At 62.5% G+C, this 18,218-nt stretch overlaps 1 pseudogene; it reads right to left on the bottom strand.

Moving 5' to 3' along the window:
* Positions 1–862: 862 nt before the first annotated feature.
* LOC137755487 (sodium-dependent neutral amino acid transporter B(0)AT3-like) lies at positions 863–17,199 on the bottom strand (annotated as a pseudogene).
* Positions 17,200–18,218: the final 1,019 nt, after the last annotated feature.

Raw genomic sequence — 18,218 nt, 5'->3', positions numbered from 1 at the left:
CCCCATCACGTGCAGTCACACCAGACCCTCCCCACGACCCCAGGGCTCTAGGTAAAGAAAGGGGCTTCTATGGGGCGGGGCCTCGTGGCAGAGAACGCAGTCTGCTCTTCCTTGGAGACCGGCCCTGCCTGCAGATTCCCAAACTCGCGTGGCGCGAGACCCCTCGGCTGTGGGGTGTGGCTGGGCCTTCCCAGATGCCCCCCTACCGCTGGCCTGGCTGTCGGGACCCCCGTTGTTTTGCCCATGGAATCGCCGGGCGCAGTGCATGGCCACCCAGACTGCCCCGTGCGTGACCACCCGCCGCGGGGCCCAGGAGGCGGACAGTGGGCTGTCCCCCATTTGGGGCAGGAGACAGGTCCCCCCCACCTCCACTCCTGGACGGAGCAAGGCGACTGCTCGGCCACAGGGGCCGTGAGTTGTGTGGGGCAGCTTTGCGCCATCTCTTCCCGAGACCAAGCACCCAGGGTGGGTGGATGGAAAAGGCACACGGCCAGGGACCGCTCCCCGGGGCAGTGGGGACTCAGGCAGCTGAAGCTCCGGGACTTGGCTGAGCCTCTCGTAGGGTTCTGGCTCTGAGAGACGGGCCTGGGATCTGGGGCGTCAGGTTCTGCGAGAGCCACTCCGGACACCCCTAGGGGCTGCAGGGTCTCGGGGCTGCCTTGGCCTGATCCGCTGGGCGTCGTCAGACCCTATGCTCCCTCCATAAGGGGGGCGGCGCCACCCACCCGAGCGGAGGCACTGTGGCGAATCTAACAGGGCAACAGTCACGGAAAGCTCTTTGAGAAAGATGGCGCCATTCCTCCTGTGCTTGCCTGGTCCTCTGGGGCAGCTCCTTTCTGGGGAGAATTTGGAAGCAGCTGCTTCAGCGCTGCAGGCAAGGGGCGGCTCCGAGCCACCAGACAGCCGGCAGGTCGGCGGGGCCCAGGCGGCTCAGAGCACAGCCTGGGGCCAAGAGCTGGCTCGAGTCGGGGCCACGCGACTCGAGCCAGCTCTTGGCCCCAGGCTGTGCTCTAGTCTGGGACCCGGCTGGGCGTTTGCAGAGCCCATCCCCACGGCACTTGGGAAGTGTGGCTTGAAGCCGCGTCCCTGTGGGAGGGGCTTCAGGGACCTGTGACGTCACCGGAGTCTGGAAACTGCTCCTGTCCTCCCGCCACTGACTGAGGCCCTTGCCCAAGGTCACCGGGTCTGCTGGAATCGGCACCGTTGCCCCAGGGGACATCGGGGATCTGGGGATCTGGGGTCTCAGAGCAAAAGCAGCCCACGTGGCCCTTCGGGCACGAATGTCCACTGTGAGGGTCTTCCGGGCCCTGGAAGGCACCAGGGAAGGGCCAGGCCGGGTCTGAGGTGGCCCCAGTGCCTCCAGCCCCCACCCAAAGACCTACGTACTGGGGGTTCCAGGCCTTGTAGCCCGGGGTGAGCTGGCCAGGAGGGCAACGTAGGCCACAAAGATGGTCAGCAGCAGCAGGGGTCTGACAACCTTCCAGGTCACCTGCCAGTAGAGGCCGGGCCGCCTCCCGGTCATCCATGCTATGTCGTCACAGAACCTGCCACGGGGACACTCAGATCTGCCACGGGCTCAGATCCCCCAGCCGCTCGACCAGTAGCCTTTGTCCTGCCACAGAGATGTAGCCCATGGGGCTGCCCCACCTCCACTCTGACCTTTGCCCCACATCTTCCTGAGTGGCCCCCGGACCAGGCAAACTTCTGGGGTCCTGATGAGGACTCCACCCCCAGGTCAATGTGTGGGGAAGGCCAGAGGGGCAGGTCAGCCTGGCCCAGGGCGCAGCAGGACCTGTGGATTTGGCCCTGGGGGCGGGGAACTCCGGCTCTGAGGGGTAGAGAACCCTCCGCTGGCCCGCTGTGGGAGGCGAGGCGGCGCCTGACCCGGGCCCCCAGGATGGGGACAGAGGCCCAGGATGTGCAGCAGCCACTGCAGACCCGGGAGAAGGTATCAGCCACCCAGGAGCCGACCCTCCTGGGGCCCCTCCCCTTCCTGTCCCCCCCGCCCCAGGCCACTCCTCACGGCTCCTGAGGGTCCGCTTCTGAGACCCGCAGCCCGTTGAGCCCTGGGGCTCCCTGTGCCCCCCTCGTCACCACGGACCACTGCCTCTGACTCCCGTCTCCCGAGGGGTCAGCATCCCTCCAGGGACAAGCCCGCTGTCCCAGTGCCCACAGAGCAGCATGGAGGCCATGCATTTGGCGCTTCTCAGGATCTCCTAGAATACAAGGTCAGGGGGCACAACCTCCAGGGTCATCTGGGCAGGGCTACGGTCAGGGTGACAGGTGTGAGTCCAGGCGTGAGTGACCCTGAGAGTGACAGATGTGACTGCAGGTGTGAGTGACAGGTGGGCCGCAGGCCCGGGCCAGGTGTGGGTGGGCAGGACCCGTGTGGGGCCTCCTTAGAGGCCTCCAGGGGGGTGGGGCTTGGAACCCTGGCGGGGCCTCCCGGTGCCCTAGTGTCCACCTGTCCTTGGACTTCAGGAGTCCCCCCGCGTGGCTGGGGACTAGTCGTTTTGTCACTGGCCTCCCCACAGCCCGGCGGGTGGGTCCCAGGGGTGCATCTGTGGACGGGTTTGTTTGGGGCGGAACTCAGATGGTCCGTGTCATCCTGCATCTGTCCAGGAGACCGGCTGCCCGATGCCCACACGTGTGTACTTGGGGACGCTTGGAGCAGAGGAGCGGGGCCCCTGGAAGCTGACTCACCGTTTCATCCCATAAACATAAATGACACCAACCACCTCGGAGAACGCGAAGAGGGTCAGGTCCAGGGAAGCGACGTAGCGGTCAAAAGTCTCGAGCCAGTCGTTTCCCGACCGCAGCGTGAAGCAGGTGGCCGAGAGGAAGCAGAGCAGGCAGGCCAGCCCTGGACACAACCCCCATGTTCAGGCGTCTCCCCTTGTCCACCCCCCCCCATCGTGTCCCCCTGCACCCAATGAGCTGGAGGACGCGCTCGGCTGGGGTGGCCTCCGTGGGCAGTGTGGGACGGAGTCCCCTGCCCCCGCCCCCCCGACCCTCGGCTCCCCTGTGCTGACCCTTGAGGCACTGAGCCAGAGCCGCGGGGTCAGGGCCCTCGAGCCTCGTGGAGGAGGGGCGTCTGGACACCAGGCAGAGTGGACGGAGGGTAGAGGCAGCAGGGCAGTGAGGACGGGCCCTGCAGGGAGGCCTGGCTGTCCACTCACCGGTCAGGGCCTCCTTGGGGACCCACCAAGTCCGAGCGTGGTGTGATGACGCTTTCCACGTTCCCGAACATGGATGTCGGGACCGGGCTGAACAGCATCCCGAAGAAGAGCACGGCCCAGACGGGGGCCCCCGGCATGTGGAGGACGGCCTCCGTGAAGATGATGAAGGCCAGGCCTGTGCCCGAGGCGCTCTGCAACGCAGCGCACGGTGGGCCCTCACATCCACGCCGGGGCACGCGTGTGCACCAGCACGCCCACACGGGAACACGCGTGTGTACCAACACCCTCCTGAGTCAGGCTGCGGCAGCCCTGTCCGGGCTGTGTTATAACAAACTGCAGGCGCACCTCTGAAGGGGGGGGACCTGTGCCCCTAAACCCCCTGCAGCAGGTGCCATGGGGGCTGGGGGCCTTGGGGGCTGGGGGCCTTGGGCTCAGGAGCCCATCCGACCGCTGCCCCGGGGACCTGTCCCCTGACTGCCCCCGGCCTGCTCTCCCTGTCCCCGCATCAGCTGGCCCCGTGCGTGGCTCCTCCAGCCACAGCCTGGCTCTGTGGCCACACTCAGGCCCCTCTCCCCGGGCTCTGGGCACCCGCAACGCCTGCTCTTGGGTCAGCCTGGATCCCCGCCTGCTGGGCAGGGCCCGTCGGACCGGCTACGTTTAGGCCGTGGGGTTTTCTAGGAGCTCAGAGAAGCGGGGCACAGGGTCAGCCCCGAGCCCTTCACTGCTGACCCCGGCTCAACGCCTGCAGCCACCTGCAGCCCGGCCACAGCCCCTGGGGTACCTTATCCAGGAAGTCCTCCAGGCAGCAGGCCTCCAGGGGGAGCCCGCCACCCGCTCGGGCTGCGTGGCGTCCAGGTGCACGAGGGCAGCGCGTAGTCCTCCCTGGAGGTGCTCCGGTCGGGGAGATGGAAGGCGTTGGTGAGGCGGGGTGGCAGGTGGGGTGAGCAGGTGCCCTAGCGGCGGGCACGGGGAGGCCCGGCCTCGTGCACACACGGGGGACAGAGGCTGCAGCCTCGGGGCCCAGGTACAAATGGGCCTGCGGCTCCCTGCCTCCCCGACTCGAGGGCCCGATGGCCCTGGGGGTGGCGCTCCTAGAGCTGCCGCGGCGGGGCTCGGGGGGCAGCTCTCCTTATGCCTCCACGTCTGTCTCAGGCCTCGAGGCTCAGACTCCGTGGGGCGTCCACGTTTGCGAATTCTCCTGCTCGCTAGAAGGAACTTGTCACCTTGCATCCAGTCCCCACACCATCCCGAGGGCATTTGCAGACGTGTCCAGAGTGGCCGACGCACATGTTCCCGCCAGGCCCCCGGGACGCTGTGCCCTCTCATCCCTGGAGCTGTAGACGAGCCTCTCCCAGGCTGGTTGCGGCCGCGGTTTTCGCATTTTTGTGGTTTTTTTTTTTTTTTCACACACACACACTTTTTATTTTTACAAGCGATAAATAGACTGACACCAAGCATTGTACATGGATGACCACAACAAAAGCAACGATTGCAATTACCAGGCACGAAACTCATACTATGTCATAATATTGACATTCAGTCCAGTAATCCTCCACTGTAACAGCTCCTTTACTTTGCAGTGAAAATTGATTTGTATATTTCTTGCCTCTGAGTCCTTGTGGGATTTTTTTTTTTTTATTCAAACAGAAAGTCACAAAAATTATACTCATCCTCATCAGTTCACTCAGTTCCATGTAATTAATTTTTTTTTCATCTTGATCTTTTGTTAGCACTTTCATGAGTTCATCAGTTTTTCATTAGAGTTCTGAAAATGCTTATTCATTCAGTTCAGCAGTACAGTCAGTTACCAGAAACCTGTACTTGTCAGAATCTTTTCCATGAACTCCTTGAAGATGAAACCCTTTTATAGGAACATTTTTGCAAAAGCATCAGAGTACACCCAGAACTGTCTGTAAATGACCTAAGACTTAAAAATGACCACAGTTAGGGCTTCCCTGGTGGCGCAGTGGTTGAGAGTCTGCCTGCCAATGCAGGGGACACGGGTTCGAGCCCTGGTCTGGGAAGATCCCACATGCCGCGGAGCAACTGGGCCCGTGAGCCACAATTGCTGAGCCTGTCCGTCTGGAGCCTGTGTTCCGCAACAAGAGAGGCCACGATAGTGAGAGGCCCGCGCACCGCGATGAAGAGTGGCCCCCACTTGCCGCAACTAGAGAAAGCCCTCGCACAGAAACGAAGACCCAACACAGCCATAAATAAATAAATAAACTTAAAAAAAAAAAATGACCACAGTTAAAGATTTGATGGAAGTTGAAGGAAATTTAGTTATTTCTGAGATATACATTTTAAAGTGATAACTAGAATTATGACATAACATTATACCAGAACATATAAGATTTTTAGAAATTTCGTGTAATGTCTGAAACATTTCTATTAACATTTTTGTGCTTTTTGTCGGTGATTTTGCTGTTTAAGTGCTGTCCAGTGTCCCAGATGCAGCAAGAAGACGGGGATGCCGCCTGAGGCACGGCCGTGGGCAGGAGCCCAGTGGTGATGGGTCAACAATTTTGTTCGCCGGGCGTCTCGGTGGAGCGGCTGGAAGAGCTGCTGTCCCGCGGGGGTGACGCTGCTCACCGCTCGGGCGTGGCCACTGCAGCCTCTCCGGAACATTCCAAGAGGCGCACTTGCTCAGCAGTGCCCGGAGCGCCTGGCGGCTGCCCTTCTTCCCCCAACACAGACGAGCAGGGTCAGGACAGGCATCCCCCCACGCTCTGCTGACACGGCCATCGTTCCACTGGCCGTCCGGGGCCGTGGGGACGTTTAGCAGCACCCAGAGGGCAGGCTTGTGCAGCTCTGATGGGCTCTAACCGGGAAACCATGTCTGGAGGCCACCAGGCCGTCCATCTAACATGGTAACTTCAAGGGTGGGGGCATCCTAACGGCATCAGCTCCCGGGGCTGTTGTGACAAACGACCTCAGCCTGGGGGGTCTTAAAATAACGGGGATTCATCCTTTCCCAGCTCTGCAGCCAGCCGTCCAAGATCAAGGTGTGGGCAGGACCGCGCTCCCTCCGGAGGCTACAGGAGAGGATCCTTCCTGCCTCTTCTAGCCCCTGGGGCCCAGGTGTCCCCGGGCTTGTGGCCACGTCCCTCCAGCCTCTGCCTCTGTGGTCACCCGGCCTTCTCCTCCGTGTCTGTGTGTCCCCCTTCTGTCTCTTATCAGGACACCAGCCATGGGATCGGGGACCCACCCCGTCCAGGACGGCCTCACCGTAACCAGTCATCTCTGCAAGGACCCTGCTTCCGGGTCAGGTCCCATCCCAGGCTCTGGGTGGACCCTCCTCTCCACTTCTCTGGGGAAACAGAAGGTCATCCGGGGGACCCCCACGAGGGGGCCGAGCTCGGGGCCGCCTCGCCCCAGAGCCCGAGGGCACCGCGCTCCCTCGTCCCGGCAGCGCCCATGGTCGCTGGCCGCCTGGAACCCCAGGACAGAGAAGACAGTGATGGACGCACGGAGGGAGGTCATGCCGTTGACCAGGGCGATGGTCACCGCGTCCCTCCTACAGTTGTTCCTGGGCAGATGCGCCTGTCGTCAGCGCCCCCGGGGGCCTGCCTGTGCTCGACCTGGAACACGGTGCGCTCCTGTGCTCTGAGGACATCTCAGACCCCTCCCCGCCGACACCCTCCCGGGGGCCCGGCTCACACTCACCCAGTGGTCCCCACCCCCTCTCCTGCCCCCCCCCCCGCCTGTCCCCACGGACAACCACCCGGAGGTAGGTTTAAGCGCATCACCGCTGGCACCGTGTGGCTTATGGCCCGCGGTCGTGCCTGGAGCCACGGCCAGTCCGTCTCATAAGGAGGCACAGGCCTGGTGTCTATTTTAAGTGACAAGGAGGTGGACACAGGCGGTATTTCTGCTTTTATGGCCACATGCGTCACACACAGGCGGCCCCCGGTTATGGCCTTTTTCCGGGGTTTGATGACCCAGGTTCTCTTCCTGCAGCCGCTCCGGAACTTGCTGGAAGCTGCCCCAGAGGGCCCCAACCTCCCGGCCCTTGGGGGATGACTCAGTAATTGCCAGATCTTGACAGTCTGTTCTTATCAGAAGCTCACACCAGATCACCCTCCATCCCCGGCAGGAGGTCACGGCAAAGAAGTGCTTGGTGTGTCTCTCTGAAGCCTGGCTCCCTGCCCCCGGCCCGGCCCTACCTGGGCGGGTTGTAACTTGCAAAAGCGATGTGTCCTCCGAAGGCCAGGGACAGAGAAAAGAATACCTGGGTGGCTGCATCCAGCCACACCCGGGGGCTCTGCAGGAGCTGCATCTGCAAGGAGATAGGGGCCCGAGATCAGCAGACAAGCTGCCGTGGCCCAGTGCCTCCCGTTCTGGAATGTTCCCAGCGTCCCTGGGACTACTCCCACGAGCAGTGCCACCTGCTCAGGCCCCAAGAAAAGTTTGGGACCGCACGCGAGGAGCAGTTGACGTGGCCAGCTCAGGCTGCCTGCTCGTGACGTGTAATGGCCCCCCGGGTCCCATCCACACGAGACTTGCGGCCCTGAGCACTTGGGGCACAGGCCCCTCGGGCTGGGAGTCAGGGCTGAGCAGCTTGGGCTCAGGGTGCTTGTTCTGCTTCCCCTCAGGCCCGGGGTTCTGAGGACTTGAGGGCCGGGTGGGGCCCCCGTGCACACGGTGCCTGATGTTTCTGCTGCTAGACCGGGCAAACCTCCGCCTGCCTGCATACCAGGGGCCCGTCCCTCCCCCGGGCAGGGCTCTGCCTGGGAGGCTGCGGGATGAGCTGTGCAGCCCCTGGGGTCCCGGCGGTGCTGGGACCCTGGAGACTGTGGAATGGCCCAGTGGCTCCTCGCCTGGTGGGGTTGCACTGCTGGACGAGGGCCTCAGAGGTGTGGGGCCTGGGTCCCCAGCCGGCCTCCCCCGAACCCCCATTTCATAGCGGCCCCCACGTTCCAGACCGAGTCTTCGTCCTGCTCTCTCCCCTCCGAGCCTGACCCCTGAGACCCCAGGCTGCCCCTCCTTGTGGCCACGTCTCTGCTCCCACAGCCGGGGGTTGGGACGAGCTGGGCTGGGCAGGGGCCCCAGCTCGTGTGCTTCCTGAGCCTGGGCCCCAGGGGGCTCGGATTCGGGACCCACTCACGTCGGGCGTGAATAGGTGGGTCAGTCCTTCGGTCGCCCCGGGCAGGGTGAGTCCTCTGGTGAGGAAAACCGCGAGGAGGAGGTGAGGGAACGAGGCCATGAAATGAGTTGCCTGAAAAAGGCCGGTTGTTAGTCTTCCCAGCGTGTCTGTTCCGCGTGAACCCTGGAGAGGGGTGGGCGTACCGAGATGCTTGGGTGCACTGCCACGTCCCCCGTGGGGTCCGGGTGGGGGTGGGGGGGCGTGAGCTCCAGTCAAGCTTGCGGCGTTCGGGGCTCCCCCTGAAGCCCATACGTGGACGCCGCTGAGGAGGGCGATGGCCTCCCCGGGGCGGGCGGACTCCCCCTCGTCCACAGGCCCCTCTTCCTTCCACCCTGAGGCCCCCAACCGGCCGCTTCTCAGGGTCCATGGGGCCACACACCTGCCCACACCTTCTCCCGCAGAAGGACCAGCCCCCAATTCTTTCAGGGCTGGGGAGGGGTCTGCACACACGGCGTCTGCGAAAAATAAACCTGCAAGTGGACACCCTTCCCTCCTGACCCCCAGACCCCAATGCAGACACTGGGGGACTACCCAGTGCATCTTCAGGGACTTTCATGGCAGGATTATTCGGGGTTTCTGGCTGGCTTGTTGCAACAGATGGCTGCTTCCAAAATTCCAGTCCCCTCAAGCTCGGAGCCCCTCACGTGAGAGTAATCATCACCCTCACATGGTAACCGAGAAAAGGCACAGGCACACACGCACACTCGGACCTGCAAACCTCCATCACCACGGATCGGGAGGCCTGGTAGGAATGCATGGGATTTCATCACAGTCATTTAAAGGACAGACATATGAAATACTGGACTTATCCAAGCCCAGAAGGAAGAGAGGGTGGGAAGCCCTGTGCTAGGTGCAATTTGAAAGGCAGGCTTGGGGGCTTAGGCTCAGGCTTCCCTGATCCTTACTGCATGGAGACCAGGTAACTATCAATATGTTTTTTCTCATTGTCTAAGTCTCTTTAAAAGATAATCCACTGTTTGAAACAAAAATGCTGAGAATGCAGGGGTTTCCTGGCAGTCTAGTGGTTAGACTTGGCACTTTGGTCAGGGAACTAAGATCCCACAAGCCATGTCGTGCAGCCAAAAAAAAAAAAAAAAATGCTGAGAATGCACTTGCTGTTTATAACACATTGCAAGTCCAATGTATGACAACAGTGTGGTGGACACTGTGGGGAGGGAGGGTGGTGCTGAGAGCTTCCTCTGTACAGTGGTACAGCATTGCTTGGAGACAGACCATGATGCTACAACCCCTAATTCAACCACCAAGCTGCTACTAATAAGCAAAGCACATAGAGTGGGATCAAAAAATACTCAGCAAAAGAGTGAAACAGGAACAAAGAATAGAGGGGACAAGCAGAAAAGAAGTACAAGATGACAAACTAAACCAAACCAGATCAATAAACACATTATATGTAAATGGTCTAAGCACCCCAGATAAAAAAGGCAGGGATTGTCAGACTGGATAAAAAACAAGACCCAACTATATGCTGTCTACAAGAATCACACCTCAAACAAAAAGGCCCGAAGAGGTGAAAAGAAAAAAATGGGAAAAGTGCACTGTGTTAATTTAGTCACAGAAGGCTGGAACAGCCCCTCCAATATCACAGTGGACTTGGAGCTGACTCTCGCCAGGCGGAGGAGCTTGACCTCGTGGTGACAAAGGCATCAGTTCTCCGGGGACACGTGACAGTGCTGGTGTTGCGCCCCTCCTCGCCGAGCCTCTGAACCCCAGAGGCCAGCAATGACGGAAGTGGGGAGGGGTCCTCTGGGGCTGGCAGGAGCTGGGGAGCGGGGTCTGGCCTGTGGGCTCTCACCTTCCCAGTGGGCTCAATGCCTCTGATGACACACAGGTACACAGTGGCCCAGGAGGCCATCAAGCAGACCAGCAGTCACCACTGGACAGAGCCACCGTCGTTGATGTCAGCCGTGGTGTTCAGTGTCTGCCGGTACCAGAAGTAGCTCACAGCGCCGCTGTCCCGGCATTCCTGCACAAAGCCCGGAACCAGCCCGTGCAGTCATGGGCTGGCCATAGACTGCAGACGACCTGGGCACACCGGGCAGGACCACTGCCACCCTGAGTGAGGGGCAGGGAGGCTGACAGCCAGTGGCCTCTGTGGCCGACATGGGGAGCCTCCCAGCCCTGACCCTTGGTCTGAGCACCCAGGGCCAGCCTTGTCCAGCGCGTGCCAAGCACAGGTTTCTCTCAGCCAGAGGCAGGAAGGGAAAGAGGTCAACCCAGCTTTACGAGCAAACTTGAAAACCATGACCGTTTCCCACATCGGGGAGGTCTCCCCAGATGGCGCCCTTGGCTGGGGTCTCCACCAAAGACTTAGTTCAGGGAGCACAGCAGCCTGTCCCTCACCCTCCCGTCACCGGCACACGAGCAGCTGCGAGGGCCTTGGTGCTCCTCAGTGAAGGAACAGGGCATCCGGGGCCCTGGGTCCCGCAGTGAACAGGCAACGGCAGGGGTGACAAGACCCAGTCTCAGGGTGCCGGCCGAGGCTGGGCTTCTTGCCCGAGTGCGGTGCCCGCGTGGTTGAGGGCCGGCGGGCAGGCGCTCCGGGGCAGCGGGTTGGGAGGAGTTGGGGAGGCGCCACAGCACCCGTGCCAGGACCGTGTCGCAGTGCATGCTGACCAGGACAGATGTGATGAAGCCGCCGAGCCCTGCGGGCACCAGCCACGGTCAGCGTCCCCCTCCTGGCCCCCTGTTGCAGACCGTCCTCAAGCACATCCCACATTTCTGCTCCCTACATTGCCCCAAAGGGCTCCCGCTGTCTGCCCGCTGGCCTGCCTCTGGCTGCGTCCGCCCGCAGGCAGCCTGTCATCTTCCCAGCCACGCGGTGCTCTCCGGGCTGGGCCACGTTTGGCTCTCCACCAGCCTCAGGCTGCTTCCAGGTGGGGCTTTCAGATGGCCTGCAGCCACCAGGTGTGTCACAGGCCTGGATGGTGACGTTCGGATCCCTTACTGCAGCACCCACCTCAAGGGTACACGGGGAGCTGGGCCTGCCCTCTGCCCGGTCTCCCCTGGTGCGTGAGCTCCTGGGACAGGCAGCTCTGCACGCATGAGCTGGGCGATACGGGACAGCCTGCTGCTGCGCCGGGGCTGGCCTGCCGCCTCTGCCACCGCACCTGGCATCCAAGTCTTCCACAGGGATGCCGCTGCCCAGGCCCCTGCATCTTTGCATCAGGGCACCTCCTGTGTCTGCAGGTTCAAAGCCACTGGATATGCACTGGAGTGATGATCAAACACCCATGAAACACACATGGCACACGTAAATGCAGCCCCACCCCTCCCCGCTGCCCCCAGCAGCTGCGGGCAGGGATCAGAGGGAGGTGCGTACCTACTGCACCCATGTAGGGCGAGATGGCTGTCCACACCCCGATGCTGGCCCTGTGCAGGCGCTGGCCACTGGCGCTCGATGGGGAAGAGCGGGCTGCCCTCGAAGGCCAGGCAATGGGGTAGGGGATGAGGAAGGCGCCTGAAAAGACGCGGCGGTCAGCCAGCGGCTCTGTCTGCCCGGCCAGGCCTCGGGCCGGAGGACGACACGGGGGTGAAGGAGAAGCGCTCGTGGCCGCCCGAGGGGAGGATAGGGGACCCCCGTGTCAGGGGGTTGCCGTTGTTTTAAATGACTTGGTGTCACCCCACCATGTGGTGCTTTATTGGCGGTTTTCATCCACGGACAGGCTGCGTTGTTCTCCCTGAGGCCCTGTGACCCCTGGTCCCGGGGCTCCTGAGTCGGGGAGCTGGCCTGCTCACGGGAAGCCTTGGAGTAGGAGACCCCCAGACGCTCTCCCAAGCTTCGCCCTGAGCTGGGGCAGGCACCTGTCTCTCCAACCCTTCACCCCAGTCCAGACGCTGGGAGGTGGACCCAGCGGCGGCGGGAGAGGGCGCCGAGGCCCCCAGGACGCAGCACGTACCGGCCGATGCAGGAGCCCGAGGGAAGGGCAGGCAGAGACGGCGGCGGCCCTTCTGCGCCGCGAGCCCCCGTGGACAAAGTGGGTGCCGCGAGGTGGCAGGGCCTGGCCCCCCCGAACCCACAGACCTGCCAGGTCTGCTGGGGAGACCCCGGTTCCCTGCTGGATGCTCCCACGCTGTCGGGAGGACCACTAACTCCCCAGCGCAGAGTCGGCGATGCTGGCGTCTCACCTGAGGGCCCTTCCCTCTGGGTCCCCGCCAGCCGCGCGCTTTGGACGAGCATGTGGGGGCACGTCGATGCTCCAGGACCGACGGCAGCTGCCCCCCCCCCGCCCCCGCTGCACGCACAGGTCCAGGTGACCCCAAGGAGCAGCTCAGCCTGTTAGGCCCCCTGACCAACGAGGTCGGCCGGCTGCGTCCTCCCCACACCGTCTGTAGGAAGCTTTCATTCAGCTTCCAAAAGTCACTTGCACGCACCACAGGCCCCTGCACAGCCTCCGTCTGGCTTTTCGTGTCACAGTCCGGTGTTTGGAGGCTGAGTTGGGGCCCTGGGGGAGCAGGTGGCCACGGAGCCCTCCGCCCACGTTGGGCTCTGGCAGGACTCCAGGGCCAGCGCTTGGGGCAAACGGTGCTTACGGGTGTCTTCCATGTAGCAGCAAAAAGGCAAAGCCGCGTTAAAGGAGAAAGTTAAATTCCGGAGGGACTCAGCCTCGGTGGAGGCGCCGGATGCCCCAGGGACGGGAGGGCATCTGTGGGCTGGGACTTGGAGCTAGAGGGTGTGGACAAAACCCAGGTCACCCAGGGAGCCCCTGGGGGGAGGGGCCGGTCACAGGGCCGGGGCCCAGGGCACAGGTGGAGGGGCCCTCTTCCCTTGCCGCCCCGTCTCCATCCTGCCCTGCGGGGTCTCCTGCAGGCGGGCCTCCCAGCCACCCTTAGGCCTCGGCACGCACAGCTGCAGCGCGGCAAGGACCGACATGGAATGGCCACACGGGCAGGGACTGAGTCCTAGGTATGCGATCCACTGTCTAGGAAGGGCCGTAGCCTCCAGGCTAACCAGACCTTGGCCCCCTTCCCCCTCCCCCCTGCTCTGAGGGGAAACCCCCGGCCGGACAGGGCCCGGGTGGGGGCCTCAGGGGCGGCTGAGGTCAGCATGACCGGGTCCACCCAAAGGAAATATGCAGGGAGGGCAGGGGTTCTCCTGTGGCTGAGCCGCCACGCGGGGGGAGGAGAGAACAAGAGGTGTTTCTGTGACCACGTGGCGAGCAGCGTCCACTCCGTGCATCAGATGCATTTCATCCCCAGCGGGACTGCCATGGGAACAGGAACTCATACCACAAACCAGGCTGGGGCACTGGGGGCGGGGCTTAGAGCGCTCCACGTCCGGCGTGGGCACCTGCCTCCCTCGGGTCCCACAGTAAGTTCATTTCTGCTGGATCTGAAGGAGGGAGGAGAGTTGGTCCACCATCGGGTGGACCTCAGCGCAGGGTTCACAAGATCCGTGATGCTGGGATGAGGTAAGACAAGCGTATTTGGTCCTCATCCCGAAAAGAAATGCATTTCGGAGCTCAGAGCTCCGAAGACCCTCAGCATTTCGCGGGTGACGGGAGAGAGAAGCAGCTTCTGCCGTCCGTGATAAGCCCTTTAACCTTACCTGGGCTCATGCCAATGAGGTAACTCCTGGAGGATGGAGCTGGTGGCCAGAGGCCCCGACCATGCCCACCAGGGAGACCGAGTTAATCACCAGTCAGTGGCCAGTGGTTCCATCAAAAACCCCGCCTGGCGGGACTTCTGGGTGGGTGACACTCAAGGCACAGGAGGGTGGCCCCCTGCACCTCGCCCTTCACGTCTCTTCCATGTGGCGGTTCTGAGTTGTATGCTTTATAATAAACCTGTAAACCTAAGTGGTTTCCTGAGTCCTGGGAGCCATTCTAGCAAATTATTGAGCCTTAGGAGGGGTCGTGGGACCCCTTGAATTTGTAGCCAAGTTGGACAGAAGCTGTGGGTGACCTGGGGACCCGCTACTCCAGATTGGCCTCTGAGGGGGGCATCTTGTGGGTGAGCCCTTGGCCTGTGGGGTCAGGCGGTGTCAGGGTGGGGTTAGGGCGTGGGGCACCCAGTTGGTGCCCACTGAGAACCGGAGACCCGGTCGGTGTGGGGAAAACCTCACGCATTTGGTGCCACGGCCCTGAGAGCAGAAGGGGCACCGAAGCACTGGTGACGCGGGGCACACAGCCCCGTCGGGGGGCCCGCTGTACACGGCTGCCCGCTGGTAGATCTCGGAGAGCCCCACCCTCACCCTGCGCTCCACCAGCCCCGGGGGTGCTGGGTGCGGCACACACCAGGCCAATCCACTAAGAAACTGTGGAGAAAAAGAAGGTTCCGGTCGGAACAGCAGCAAGAGCCTGGGTTGCCCAAGATCTTTACGGAGAGAATCACACTAGGACAGAAAGGAGAGTGACACGCTGTGCGTGTTTGCGTGTGTGGAGGGGTGACTCACGTCGCTGGGGGGACTGCTTCCCAAACCCACCTAGACAGTCGACACCACGCCAGACACCCGGGCTGGTGCATCCGTGTCTCTGGTTTGCACAGAAGAGTGACGGCAAAGGCGTTTGAAGGACGAGCAAGCCGAGAGGATACTGCTGGACACCAGGGCTCCTTAAAAACCCGTGCCACTTAACTCTGGGCCGCTTTCGGTGCCGGGGTCCACAGACCTCCAGGGACACGGAAGTCCGGGCGGGACAGGGCAGCGCAGAAATCGCAGCCTCTTGGTGAGGGACCCCATCTGTGTGGCTCCCTGGGGTGAATCCCGAGCCGCAGCGCATGTCAGAGCCCCGCGGTCAGTGACCTGAGTCACCGCCGGGCCTCTGTGCGTCTACCGTCCTCGGACTTAAAGAAAGCTCGCTGCAGAGTGGCGTCTATGTAACAGAATCCCTGGCCATCTCTGTCCAGATGTTGTGCTCAATTCTGCCACAACGTCGCCTTCCGTTTCCAGGCGGGGCAGGACGTTGAGGTGGGGACTCTGTGCAAATCAGCGTGAGGCAGCGTGTGCTTGTTGCCCCCCTGTCACCTTCGAAGGCACCAGAGGCGGCCAGGGCAGGCAAAAAAGGGCCTCTCGCACTGTGAGAAACTTAAGTATTTCATGATGTTGGATCGAGAGCTTCCACGTCTGAAAACAGAGGCAACGGAAGTGTTTCAAAGCCCCGGGCACGGCTGGGGACCGGGCTGCCCTGGCCGCAGGCACGGCCGCCCCGAAGGCCTCACCGTCTGGACCGCGGGGAGACGGACCTCGCAGGAAAGGGGTTCCCAGGCCCCCGGCCCCGGCAGCCCTGACAGCGGGTAAGGTTGTGGGTGAAACGTCTGCAGACGTCCGATCCCCAGCGTACGGAGCGTGGCCGAGACCCTGACCTGACTCAGAGGGCGCCGTGAGGCCCCCGGGAGCCCCGGGTCGGGTCTGCCGCCTGTGCTTCTGCACTTCCCGAGGGGCCCCCGTCAGAGAGGCGCCGGCCAGGAGACCCGGGGCCCAGGCGCCCGCCCGAGCCCATACTGCGGGGGCTCTGGCATCTCTGGGGCAGCTGTTAACAGGCGTACCTGCATTTTCAAACTTTCCTGCGTGCCCTGTATCTTCTCACAATCAGGAAACAAAGACTTTATAAAGACGCAGCGTCCTTATGACCAGGAAGCTCGGCGGGCGGGTGCTCACGTGGGGTCTGCTTGCCCACCGTCCGCTGCCCACCTGTCTCGCGAGGAGGACTGGCTGTCCGCCCTTGAAAGGGCAAGGATGCCTGCCCGACCAGAAGACGTGGCGTGAGTTGTCACCAGCTCAGCCTTTCCCGTCTCCTGGGCCCTGGAAGAGACGCTCCCCAAATTTCCCACCAGAGACCAACTCAGGCGGGAAGGTCTGCAGGCGCTGGGGAACCGCCGGTCTCGCAGGGGCAGAGCGAGCCTCAGCTCAGAGCCCACAAGAGGACGAGCCTGCCTGAAAAACCCCCACCCTGAACCTGGGGACAGAACGGGCCACGTCCGCCCCCGAAGGCAGTGGTCCGGCCAGCCTGCGGCCTCCTGTCCCCAAGAGCGAGCGTGACACCAAGAGAAGGCCGAGCGAGAGGCACCCCAGGCCGAGCCGCTGCGGCTCCAGCCCAGGGGCTTCGGTGCTGGGAGCCTGAGCAAACCCCTGGGCTCGCGGTCTGCGGTGTTGTCAGCAAGGCCGCAGCACCTGCAAAGGGGGCCTGAGCGCCCTGACCGCCGCACAGCCCAGACGGGCAGGCTAACGTGCAGCACCGCAAAGCTGAGGCCACTGGGCCTCAGAGGGACAAACCCCCCGGGGGCAGCAGGTCCCCACCACCCTGGAGGCCGCGGTGGGGACAGATGAGGGTGCGCGGCTCACCTCCCCCGTAGGTCTGGCACAGGTACGGGACCTCCGGAGGTTGCCCAGGCCCACGGCAAACCCGACGCAGCTCAGGAGGTTCTGGAGCTTGTTGCCCCACGTGGGCCGCTCATCCCCACCAGCATCCACAGGTGGGTCCGGCTCCGGGGTGCCCGCCACGCCCACCACCTCCTCCTGGCCGCAGCCCGGGACCTCCACTGGGGATGGGAAGCCGCAAGCCGTCTCCCCTGCAGGTGTGATTTTTCATGATTTAAAGGAAAACCAGTGGAGCCGGTTAATTGGTTAACAACTCCCCACCCGCCACAACTGCGTGCCCCTGCCCCCCGCTGGCTCCCGCCCGATACCAACAGCCCGCAGCTGCTGCCACCACCAACACGAGAACCTCAAGGATTCCAAGGCTGGGGCACATTTAGTTGTTTTTATAAAATTTTACTTTTAATTAACTTCGTGAGATAATTGCAGACTTACACGTTGCCGTGGGGGATAGTACCACGTGCCCACGCACCCAGCCCCCCAGTGGAGACATCCTGCAAACATCTCGCCAGCGTCACAGCTGACACAGCGGACATGTCCATCCCCGAGGGTCCCTCTGTCCCCTGTGTGGCCGCACCCCTGGCGGCCTGCATCTGCTCTGCGTCGCTATAGATTTGTCATCTCAAGCACATTGTATAAACCGTGTGACCCTGGGGTTGGCCTCAGTCTCTGGAGACCCACCAGGCGGGGTGTAGTACGGCCATGGGGCTCCGTGTCCGCTGCGCACTGACCGGGTGGGGCTGTGAGGAATAGCTGAGATGAACATCTGCACACGGCTTTGTGTGGATGTGGGGCAAATGCCCGGGCAGGAGTGCCGGGCCCGGGGCCGTGTTTATTTTTAAGCCACATTTATTTTCCAAAGAGATTTCCAAACTTCTCAAATTGTCTGAACGTGAACTTTCCCTCTGGTTCCCAATGTTCCTCTTCTGAGGATGCCCAGGTAAGTTCCAGAAGATCAGCCCTCCCCTCTGCATCCATTGGCACCCCGGTGCCCAGGAATCCATGCTGGGTGTGAGCCCACCATTAGCCACAGGGGTCGTGGAGGGAGTGGGGGCCTGGATCCCCAGGGGGCTCCCTGGGGTGGGAGGGTGGCACCAGGGCACAGGGGAGGGGGCTTGGCCAGTCTGGGGGGACACGTGAGCCCTCTCCTTAGCTCGGAGCACCTCCTGCCTGCGGGCTGGAGAGGTAGTGAGCTGACACGGTGGATTCAGCCTAAGCTTCCCGCTGGGGGCTCCCTGGACACGTTCCCGCCCGACCCAGCAGACGCTTCCACTAGGACAGGCCAGGGCCCTACATCCATAATCTCACGTTTCCTGGAAGCTAGTCTTGCAGCCGGGCAGCGGGATGCCAAACATGGGGGTCCCGGAAACTCAGGCTCCAGGGGACACATTTTTTAGAGATCCCTTTTTGGGTGAGAGGAAAAAGTGAGAAAAGGGAGAATCAGAGAAGATGGAAAGCAGTGGGGGGAGAGGGAGGGGGAGGGGAGGCTGGAGATGAGAAGGGGGAGGGCAGGCCCAGCCCCGAGTTACCCGCACAGGCCTTCCCCTCCATGCTTCCTGCT

Source organism: Eschrichtius robustus, chromosome 2 (assembly GCF_028021215.1).
Source record: "Eschrichtius robustus isolate mEscRob2 chromosome 2, mEscRob2.pri, whole genome shotgun sequence".
Lineage (NCBI taxonomy): Eukaryota > Metazoa > Chordata > Mammalia > Artiodactyla > Eschrichtiidae > Eschrichtius > Eschrichtius robustus.
Note: the sequence above shows the minus strand (reverse complement) of the source record. Positions and strands in the feature narration are given on the sequence as shown.